The 12,214-nt window shown below is 39.4% G+C and overlaps 1 pseudogene; it reads right to left on the bottom strand.

The window, feature by feature from the left end:
- Nucleotides 1–1,190: 1,190 nt before the first annotated feature.
- Nucleotides 1,191–10,585, bottom strand: LOC122145008 (annotated as a pseudogene).
- Nucleotides 10,586–12,214: the final 1,629 nt, after the last annotated feature.

The following is a 12,214-nucleotide window of genomic DNA, read 5'->3' as shown; positions in this document are numbered from 1 at the left end:
AACTATATAAGTTTCTGAACTGGACGATATGACAATATATATAAATGATATAAGTGATTACCCAGATTTAGACCATTTTATTTTGTATTTTGTATTTACATAAAGCGTTCATAGCAAATTTGCTTCATGTATTTCCCCGGCATCGAAATCAGGCAGATATACTGTAAATGTCAGGAGACACGATTCCTTGCTGCATGTCAATATTTATGGACCACTGGATATTTGGTAAGTTGTAAAGAACACTATATCGAGTTCAATGACCTGTTCAATGGCAGTGTGAAAGGGGCAAAATCTAGCGACCTGGGAACAATTGCCGGAACACATTACCCGTGTATTTTCCGGAAACACAGTATGAAAGAGGCTTTACTAGGTACCCAACCCGGGATCAATCCTGGAATCAATCCCGGGACGTGTTTGCGTTCACACAGAAGGCGACTCGGGAATGTTCCGGCAATTTTCCGGGTCCAACGTGCAGTATGAAAGGGGCTTTAGTTTAAACTGATAATCATTTGTTTTACTTGCGTTTGCACAGTATTAAATCCATTCATGTGGCAGGCTCTTTTGCCACTCAGTCTGGCTGTGGGGGAGCGTTCCGGCGGGAAAGTGACATCAGTGCATACCCTCTATATAAGCAGCTACTCCTCACATCCACATTGTCTGGTTTCGTTGTTCCCTTGGAGCTACATACCTGACTCACCTCAGTGTGGATACTTACCTCCCATCTGTCTGTCTGCTTCAACGTCTGTCTTCAAGTCCCGTCTGTCTGATCACGTTAAGTGTCAAGATATTTCTATGTTAGCTACTTACCAGTATGCTTCCCGTGTCTCTCCTGGATTTGCCTAATAAATCTGTGCTGCGTACTTTACCTGGATCTCGACGCTAGTCATGTCAGGTATATGGGGTTAACCCAGATTTTAACTGTTGCACTAGTTTGGTAAATTGAAAATAGCAGTATCATGGCAGCAATGACAACTGTTATTCATACATATAACAAATTCATACTTGTACTTCATACAACTGATTGTATTTGTCCTGCAATACTGAAAACTGTTTGTGGTATGCTGAGAACAATAAATATGATTACAATTTTAGGTTTTTACTTTACAAAAAATAAAATAAATAAAAAAATCCAGAAACTTATACAGTTTTTGTGTTTATTTAAAACATCTAGTTATGCAGAATATAAGTTGGTAATTGAGAATATAAGTTTAAATTGATGAGTTGTCAATACAATATATAAATCAATAAATTAATGGAGCCAGACAAAGCAGTTATAACATGATCTCCTTATTTATAAATTAGTACATTCAAGTAGGTTTATGCCACTTTGCAATTCTAATGCAATTCATTTTAGACGTTACATTGTCCATTCTTTTTAAGGCTGTTTGTTAGCATTTCATTCAATCTGGTTTTATGTACATTGTCTTGTTGTATGTACATTGTAGATAATGGTGAAGCAAGCATAAATATTATTCTTTGGGGCTGTGTGATACTAAATGATGAATCATGCAGGACAGACATATGACAGAAATGTTTTGACCTCATTAGCAACGATAACAGGTCCTGGGTGAATATTTTCACTTAGATAGTGACAGGAAGTCATCTGCCAGACATCTAAGTATATTACTCCATTAACATCTCTGAACATCTCTCGCATCACTGTGTTCAGCTGCATCATATACCAATCACTTTGAAAAATATTCTGTAAGAACACAGATCAGAATCAGAATTCTGTGCACACACAAGGAAGTTTTCTAGTAATGAAGCTTTCAGTGCTTCCAAGCTTCAAGACAATAAAATCTACAACCCCAATTCCAGCGAAGTTGGGACGTTTGGAATAAAATTAAGAATCTTTGATGTGTTCATTCTCTTTAACTTTTATTTAATTGATAAAAGTACAAAGAAAACATTCCAAAGTTTTCAATGACCAATGTAAATGCATTTTGTAAATGTGAACAAATTTTGATTTTGATGGTTGCAACACACTCCAAAAATGTTGGGACAGTGCAGGGCATGTTTAACACTGTGTCATATCAACTCTCCTTTTAATTACAATGTTTCATTGTTTGGGAATTAAGGATATTAATTGTTAAAGTTTTGCAGGTAAATTTTTTGTCCAGTCTCTCTTGAAACAAGGCTTCAGATGCTAGGCAGTGGTTGTCATTGTCTGATTCTCCTTTTCATGACTGGTCATACATTTTCAGTAGGAGTCAGATCTAGACTGCAGGCAGGCCAATCTAGCACATTCACTCTGAGTCTACAAAACCACGCTGTTGTAGCACATGCAGAATGAGAGCTGGCATTATCTTGATCTTATAACCATGGCCTTCCCATGAAAGACATCATCTTGACTGCAATATGTTTCTCTGTACAACTCCAATATATGCCTCCATGTCAACGGTACCTTCACACATATGCAAGTCACCGATGCCGTTTACACTGATGCACACATATACCATTACAGATGTTTGCTTTTGCATCTGTCACTGATGAAGGTCTGGATGGTCCCTTTGGTCTTTTGGACTGAGAACTCAAAATCCATTTTTCGGATTGAAACGGACACATCTTCAGGTTTCTTTGTCTTCAGAGATTGTATTTGTGTGTGTGTGTCAAGTGAAAGTTCAAACAGCTTTAGGGCTGAACCAGAATATTAGATTATTCGAATATTCATTTGGTGGGTGGCATTTGATTTTCAATTCTGAGATTCAAACATTCATTTATTATTTTTTCGTACCCCTGGCATCCCCCGCAAAACGGTTCTCATTCGCATGAATATGAATCGCCCATGAGTGATCAGAGCTGATTTTATCTGTAATGTTAATCAGTAATTTTGCACGTGATAAAAATGTGCAGTTAATTTGCTTTTTGAAAATACTCTACAATACAGTAGCCATAATAAAGCAAAGTAGCCCAGCCTAATAATAAATTGTCTATTAAAAGTATTGTTCTTAACAGACCTGTGTATTTTGTATCACTAGTGCAGTGTTCGCTCTCGAGCATATTATAACTTAAGCCCCGCCTGACGCGGAAGTGCCAGCCACGCCGGCTTGGCGCTTGTTCTGTAGTTTATTAAAAGCCATTAATTCGGAATGTGTCTCGCGGTCCATTTTCGCACCAAACGAGACACTGCACTCCCTCAGTCCGCAGAAAGCAACACACCCACCATACGTGAAGTCGATTGGATGAACAGTTCTCGACATAGCCACAAATGCAACAGACAGACAGACACACAGAGAGATTCCTGCCTTAATTACACTGTACCCACACCAGACACAACAGCTGTGCGATGTTGCGCTGCACCCCAACAGCTAAAGTCTATTCGCACTTTGCAAGTCTGTCTGCAAAACAGCTGTTGAAAATCATTTGAAATTTGTGTCAGTGTACGTCATATAAATAGAGACGCAGCAGCAGTTTACTTTTTGGGGAATTTATCCTGCCACGCTGCGCCACACATCCAGTGTGAACAGCATAATAGGTTCTATTGTATTTTGATGCAGCGCAGCATCTGGTGTAGACACAGTGTTGAGAGAAAGAATATGTTCAGCCTCCTCGCTTCGGAACTCAAAAATAGGTATATTCAGACCAGCCCTAAACAACTTTACAATTCTTATTGAGTGAATCTGTAAGAGATGCGCGGCTCGTTTCTTCATGGCCCATCTCTCTGAAGAGCAGAACACGCATGAATATTGTTTGGAGTTTGGGGAGAAAGCATGCTGCTGTAGCATTCAGAACGGGCAGATGTGAGCACCGTGGCTCACTTCCTATCCACGTGCTTTCTTGCATTAGGGTCATGCCTCATTAACATCGCGAGACTTTGATCTGGGCTGAGGATTAAGAACCGGTGTTCACCTCTCTCTGTTCTTTGCCAGATCATATCGTTCTCGGCCATGCCTCCAAAGCATGCACCCGGGCACTTCTTCGGATGGGGCAGAGGATGCTGCACCTCTTGCTTCTGTTGAGATGGAGATTAAGAGTGCTGGCTCCGAGCGCTCCTCTCACGATTATAAGCATATGAGGGGTTACTCGAGGTGGTGACACGTGCAGTGACAAGATTAAAGCAGTGTAACCAAAAAAACAAACAAAAAAAAACTAGATGACAGACTCCAAACTAGATGACAGGTTTCTGTCAGGTGGTCAGAAGGAGGGAAAAGCAGCGATGGTCTGTCCCCATGATGAGATATCTTGTTCATTGAGTAAGCCAAGTTTATCCCATGTCTTTGTGCCCTCTATGTCGAATATTTCTTTGACTATCGTGGATTTGAAAGCATGGGGATACATTATGATGCCCTAGGTGAAATAGATGCTAGTGGTCTATATCTCCCCTCCTCTCCCCTACCAAACGATGTGGAGCAACATCTACACTGGGAGGGAAAGCGTTTCACGCTGTGGGTCAGACTGGTGCTGCCCTGCACTCCATGGGGGTTCCCAGGCATATCAGGCTGATCTTCTAAAGATCTGAGCGCCAGGAGGAGGCTTTCAACGAAGCTCTTTACTCACTGTGCTCAAGTGTTGGGATGTCGGCCATCCAGTCCCAACCTGGTCCAGCTCCTCTGGGGCAAGAGGCTCAAAGAGAGAGTGTGGCTTAGTCGTGCACCCCCTTGTGAAGATTGGGGAGCAACTTGTAGCACTTAACAGCCAGAGATGAAGCCGACCTAAGAATGGTCATTACAACCAAAGAGAGGTCCTGATCTGTGCCTCAGGGACAAAGGGTACATCCCTCGGAGGGGCCACGGAAAATTCCAACAGAAGAGTAGGTCTCCTTCCCGGGCACCCTTTAGGGGATTGCTGTGCAATCCACCGCCACCACCCGATGTTTTCGGGAACAGCGGCATCCAGTGAAAATGTTCGGGTTGTGCCAGCCGTGGTTTTAGGACACACCAAACATCACATATCTCCCCAGCAAGCACTAAGTGTCACGATTAGATGTACCTTTCAGAGAGAAAGTTGGCAGTGTGGAAGCTACTGCCAAATAATCTCTCTTGGAGTGCGTGGGGACTGTAGAAAGGGGGCTACAGGATATGGTTTGTGTATTGTCTCCATTTCACGGCGTGGTCTCCAATACCATGAAACGAAACAAACATATTTGTTGACACAGGAATTGCAAATTCTGCTGGACAAGGAGATCTAAGAACATCTTCGGGTGCCACTAAGCAAACTATGTCACATTGGTTGAGGATGCTATTGCCTAACCTACAAAGTGGCGTGGTCAAGCCTTTTCAACCAGGGGTTGCATCTTCTATGGCTTTAGCAAGAGGTGTCCCCTTGCAGCAAGTGTGTGTGGTGTGGCAGGTGGCTGGTCCCCTTCCTCTTCTCTGCACACACATTTGTCAGATTCTATAGTTTTGGATGTCCATGCAACTCCGGCTCGCATGTCTTTTGAGTCAATATCCCAGAGTCAAGTGTCTGAGACCTCTTCACAAGCTTGTGCACACACTGGCTAATGTAAACCTTGAGGGGTCAAGACACTTCTAGTGCGCTCGCATTGGTTTTTTTCATTCCCATTAGCCTTACTGGAACACAGACATTGAGTAGCTTTTGATAGGGAACGCCTTGGGTTGCCTTGACTGTAACCCTGTTCCCTGAAAAGCAGGAATGAGATTCTGGCGCCTCAATGCGCACTGTAGGCAGGAGTTTGTTTATTGTTTACATGTTTCCCCTTACAAATTTAGTTTTGCGCAGCATTTCTCCTATAGGTATATAGACATGTTTTGGCTGTTATAAATGTAAACAATAATTTATATATTATAGAATTGTTTGGTGTGGGGGATAAATTAAATGTGACATCTGTGATGATGTCATAGTCGCAGTTGCATTGTGGTCTACAGCGTGGCCTAAAAATGTGCATATAAAGCAGACTCGCTCCCCTCAGTCAAAAATGGAGGGGTCGAGGGCTCATTTGACAAAGTGGAACGCACTTTAAAACAGTTGTGGGGATTCCCGGTGGTAAGTGCATAGGAAGTTTGCGAGGTAAAAAGTTCAAAAGGAATCCGCCGGAACACAGCCCAAGCTCCGTAGTTGATGCAGCATCTCACTAAGAACACATCCGGCACTTTCATGTGTCCGCTGTACTTGCTTTCAAGTTAATGATGATGTAAAGTGAGAACAAGCGATCTAAAGATTGATAAGAACCATATTGAGAAAACAGCCACGAAACTTTTCCCTTCATGACATTTGTTGTCATGACATCCAGTGAGCATTTGACGTTTGACATAATCTATTTTCACTTACATTATGGCCAATTGTCTTATAGCAGTGTCCAGTGTTTCCCATACATTGAGTTATTTGTGGCGGCCTGTCACAATATCAAAACTGGCCGCCACAAATAGATTTTCCAAAAGGATTCTACTTCATTAAATAAACTGAGCACTGCACATTTCAAAATTAAAACGAAGCGCAGGTGTTTTTATATGAATGTATCATTGAAAGTAGAACCCACCATCTTCAGAAAGGTTTTTGATGTCTTTTTCATTTCCTCTTCCTAGCGCTTGTGAGTTTTTTTTTATTACAGTCAAGCATTGGGAAACCACTATATCAGAGATATAGACAGAGATTCAAGTAGCATTTCTTGGATACAGCAGCAGAATGTGTTAAGTGTGACAGCAGTTTTCTGAAGTACCCCTGTTGAGCCCATGTGGCTATATTTAAACACCGCAGCATGAAGGTTTCTTGTGCAATGCTATCTGAGGGGCTCAGAGGTCAAGCACATTCAACTGAGGCTTTCCTGCCCTTGCCCTACATGTACTGTGATTTCTCTGATTCCCCTGAATTTTTTCTGCCAATATTAAATCTGTGCTATTGGTGAAAGATCTCAAATTCTTTGCAATTTTGCATTGCGTAAATGTGATTTTTGATTTGTTTGACACTTCTCTCTCATGTAGAATTTGGCACAAAATGATGAGCTTTCATGATCCAGCTTTGCTTGAAAAAGACTGAGATGCTCCTTTTATACCAGTAAAACATGATACCTTTGACCTATTACCAATTCACACCTGCTTAATGTGAACTGCTTCCAAAAATAGTTTAAAGTGGATATAACCTTTGTTTTATTTTGCCTCTGTCCCAACTTCTTCTCTTTTTTTTTTTTTTTTTTTGAATGTGTTGCGCCATCAAAATCAAAATTAGTTCATATTTACAAAATACATTTAAATTGGTCAATGAAAATTTGGAAATCTTTTCTTTGTACTTTGTCAATTAAATAAAAGTTAAAGAGAATGAACAAATCACAGATTCTGATTTTATTACATTTTACCTAAATGTCCCAACTTCTGGAATACATTAACACAAGAAAACAATTAAAAAAAATTTTTTTTTTGAAACAAAGCAGGATTTGAAGTGACCATGTACCTTTCTGTCCTGCAGTGTTTTGCAGACTTGATGATGATCAGTCTGTGGTGCACCCACTCAGCAGCTTAAGCAACAGACTGACGGATTTTAGCCACTTCATGCACATAAAAGTTAGTAAGTGAAAAAACGCTGTGGGCGCTTAATGTGAAGACAATGACTGCATGAGAATCACCAGCTATTTCATCAATATCATCGCTGATATAATGCAGGTTAGTAATGAGCAATTTACTAAATCGTAAAGGAACACCATGTGGCCTCCAGTGAATAATGATATTATTTTTCATTTCCACAGCCATCAGGGGTCCACCTGTACGAGGAGTGGAGGTCCATTCTTTTTAAACCTAAAAAAAAAAAAAAAAAAAAAGATAAGCAAAACTGACATTAGACTCACTTCTTTATTAATTTCTTAAACAGCAGTCCCAAGAATTCGTATACTGGAAAATAAGGAATAGTTCACTCAAAAATCACCCATTTATTTTCCTTCATGTAATTTCAAAAGCTGCTTGACTTTCCGCCTTTTTTTCAGAACACAGACAAAAAGATATTTTGACAAATGTGTCAACTTTCTTCTTTCTTTATGTAATGAAAGTCAACGGGTCCACCGTTGTCCTGGACACCTCACCGGACTTTCACTCAATAGAAGAAAAATAACCAAATTTAGTGTTATATAGAAAAATAAATTACTAATAATGAATCAGTTATGACAGAATTTTCATTTTTGGTGCACTATATCTTATATATAGACAGCATTATAACTCATTACATACAAGTCGATATTACTCTTTAGGGTCTTAATGAAAAGTCTGTAACATAGTTTGGTTAAAATTTCTCAGTGGTAGTGTAAAACAACACCGTTTTTACCCTGCCAAAAACAGCTTTGTCTACAGTATGCTGTTTTATTGCATTCCACTTTAAATGCTAATGAGTTCTGCTCACACTCTCTTCCGAGCCGCTCTCTGAGAGATGGTATACTTTAGCCGCATTCATCACAAAACTCGCTAATTAGAACATTATTAGGAAAGGCGATTTGCAAAGATTCATTAAAAAACCTTATACTCACTTCTTATGGAGGTGAAGCTGGATCATGAATACCTGTACAAAACAGATAGACGCATTTCTTAGGTAGATCTGGGGAAGCGATTCCCTCCAGTAGAAACAACAATCCCACTGTGTCTTCGGTGGCTCAGATGTTAGAGTAATGACTAATTCTATGTTCATTATTACATCGAACATGGGACCAAATGATCAGTGAGAGCAGAACGAATGTGTCACACGTTTTACTGTATATGTAAAACTTTGTCCTATAATTGTATAGCTGCTTATATTTTCTGATTTTTATGTTGCTCTGTTCGGAATACCTTAAAATTGAAAGGATTTTTTTTTTTTTAATCCATGCAGCAAATGCTTTAAAAACAGCTTTAAAAAATTACTTTATTGGATTCAGATGCTTTCTAACGTGTTTTTCACGTATATAATTTTATGGGTAGATTGAATGTACACATTCACAGTAACGCACATTGTCATGAATTTGTCTATTCCCATTTGTAGAAATAGCCTAGAAATTAGTGTGTTGGCTAAACCGATCTCATGGAAAGTGATTTCATGATTTTACTGGCTTCATTTGGTGCAATATTTATAATGCAGACAATGGACTTTGGTATAAAAGATGATTAAATCATAAAATTAATTGGCGATGGCTGGTTTCTAGGTCGACAGGAAATGCGGGACGCCAGGACTATAAATAACTTGCTGAAATGTTTGCGGAGCGGATCTCGGTCAGGTGGAAGTGGTCGTGCTACACACGTGCAATAAGCTGTTACCACTGCAGGTCGCCAACGCACAAACAACAACACACACACACCACCACACAAACACACCCACACACACAACCACAAAACACAGCCACACACACAATTAATTTTTATTACATTTCTTTTCTTAAAGGGTCATTGGATGCAAACTTTCACTTTTAATATTGTTTGAACAGGCAGTGTGGTACAAACCACCCCATCCTAGAATGCATAAAAATCCGTTGGTATTTGTTTAATCTCTATAAATAATATACCTTTTTCAAATTCAGGCCATTCTCAGTTTCTTGGCTGTGTGAAATCACACGGACCAAGCGAAACATACCACGGATAGTTGAGTGACACCGCAGTCTTAGCCTAGGCACACTACGAGGGAGCTGTCTGAAACAGTATGGACCGCACATTGTTTCCCGATTGCTGGACGAAGGGACGTAGACAAGAATGGCTGCCTGAAGCGATTGGGGGCCTTGTTTGGTCGTTGGGATATGTAATACTGAACATAGCAAATCAGGATACTCCCGACATATAAGCATGCTGAAGACTGCAGAGAATCTATCGTTACTTTCTTTTTTGAAGGAATTGCCCCCTCCGATATACTATTACATCTATGTTCGAAGAATCATTCCTTTCATCCAGGATACCAGATGAAGTGAGCATAAGGGTTTTTAATGAATCTTTGCAACATTTTTCGTTTTTTCGGCCGTTTCCTAATAAGTGCTAATTACGCAAATGTGGTTTGTGGTTAAATGCAGCTAAATGCTTCCCCACACGAAGAGAGGGGCGGCGGTGAGCAGAGTTCATTTTGGCATTTAAAGGGAAATTGCTTTAAAAAAACAGGTTCGCTGTGAAAATAGCTAATTTTAACAATGGTTAAAGCGGGTGTTTTTTCAACTTACCATGAGAAGAAATTTTTAAACCAACACGTATGTTGATACGACATTTCTATTAAGAGCCCTTAAACAATCATATCAAACTTATGGGAAAAAGGGGGCATCCGATGACTCTTTAAGAGTCTTGCTATCAAGTCAAAAGAAAATAAGTGCAAACAAATGAGTCATGATTGATGACATTACTTTGCCTGGGCACCATTTTTTTTCTAAAAATACTCAAACCACTGCCTTGTGGTCAGTCTCGCCAAACAAGTAGGACAATTTTTTGTTGTTTTTTTAAGCGCAATTTCCCATTTGTGAAGAATTTACTATGTTGAGTATTGCATACAAAAGACTTCCAAACATCTTTGAAATAGAACCAGCCAGGAACTGGTGTTGTCAATCCTGTATTCTGGCATCTCTCTGTTGTGCCTAAAGCATAAAGAAAACAATTTACCTGAAAAAGAACTGTTTCTCATTGTTCATTTCTTGTAACATTACATTTAGACTTTCAGGACTGATATCAGTCCTCTGATATTTGGGTCCATGTATTATTTTGACCATTTTTGTAAATTTGGCAAAAAAATAAAGAAAACCGTAGGGGATGTTGTGATGAACAAAAGTTAAAATGAGGATAAATTGTTTTATAGCGTTGAATTTTCGCATTCACTGAAAAACCCATTACCTAATATGTGCATGATAAATATTTAAAGTTAAGAAAAAGAAGGAATTAAATACAAGACATTAAGATTCAACAACAACAACACAACACACTGACTATTACTTTCTTCTTTATTAATATTCCAAACAGGGAAAGTACTGCGTCAAAATATGGTTAATACCATTCTTCCGTAATGTTGAAACCATACCAAGTGCCTTCAGTGTTGGGAACAGGACATGTTATGCTTGTTGTTGTTCTCCAGTAATAGCAAGCAATTTGTTAATTGCCTGTGGATAAATACTAATAATACAATTTTTTTTTTGTTTTTACATTTTATAACTTCTGCTGAAATTAATTCTGAATCCTTTCAAAAACCTACTACTTTGAAAAAAGGTAAAAAGGTGATTTCTCAACATGATTTAATGGGCCTTTCAAAAACCTCCCATGGAATGAGCCAACTAGTTTGTCACAGGAAAAGTTTCTTTGGTCTGCAGTCACACTGGGTCCACTCAGTCCTTGTTTTATATCCTTATACTCACAGCAGCATTTGCCTTTCCTCAAACTTCCTTTGGCACCCCATTTAAAGATTTACATTCTACTTACTTCGCTGACCTGGGTGTTCATTGGATCCTGGCCCTTCAAAGTGGACATTATAGTGGCTGCGTGGGAATGAAGACTCCCTTGTATTTTTTAAGAATCTGCACAACCTCAACTGGAGTGCTCAAAGGAAGCGTAAAAAACTTGTGCCTGACCTTCCCAGGAAGAAGCAGAAACAACAGAGTAAGTCCCACATTACGAATGATCCCCAACCTCCCCACTACCCACTTGCCTTCAAGAAGAATAAACAGGTTACGTGTCATGCAAAAAACAAACAAAAACAAACAAACAACAACAACACAAAAAACCACGAATGTCTGTTGGTAAAGTAAGCCTTATAAAACTAATATGTAATTTTTATTTTGTTTTAAATAAATTAAGTTAAAACAGGCAATCGAAACCCTCAAATATGACAAAATGTTTGTATATTGACGTACAAAAAATTGATCCTAAAAATATAATATAACACCATCCTTTAGCCGTGAATTGAAAAGCTTGCTTTGACCAATATCTCCCCCTTGTTTTCCGGTTCTTGTTGTGGTCTCTGGCTGTGATAATAACAGGGAGATGCTTATCTTCCCACTTGTAACTCATTTTTCAGTTCCACGAAATAGAGAATGTTGAGTGGAGCGGGGCAGCATTGTGCTCAGGATCCAGCTGAGGATTGGGAGTTCCTGGACAGGGCAAGGTCCAAGAGCATTTGTAGTTTCCATCCCTCATCACTGATTCCCATGGTTCGAAGTGTTTTGTGAGTAATGCAAAAGAAGAATTATTCTTTGAAGACTGATTTTAGGGTTGGGGGGCAGAAATGGTCTCATTGAATACCACATTCAGTCACCATCGACCTGAGAGGAGGAACGGGGATGACTCAGTCACACCAAAATCATGTTTTTCCATAACTGTTTAAAGTTGAGTGTACATTTTAAAAAAAAAAA

This window comes from Cyprinus carpio, unplaced genomic scaffold (assembly GCF_018340385.1).
Source record: "Cyprinus carpio isolate SPL01 unplaced genomic scaffold, ASM1834038v1 S000006818, whole genome shotgun sequence".
NCBI lineage: Eukaryota > Metazoa > Chordata > Actinopteri > Cypriniformes > Cyprinidae > Cyprinus > Cyprinus carpio.
This window is presented reverse-complemented; position numbering and strand designations above follow the sequence as displayed.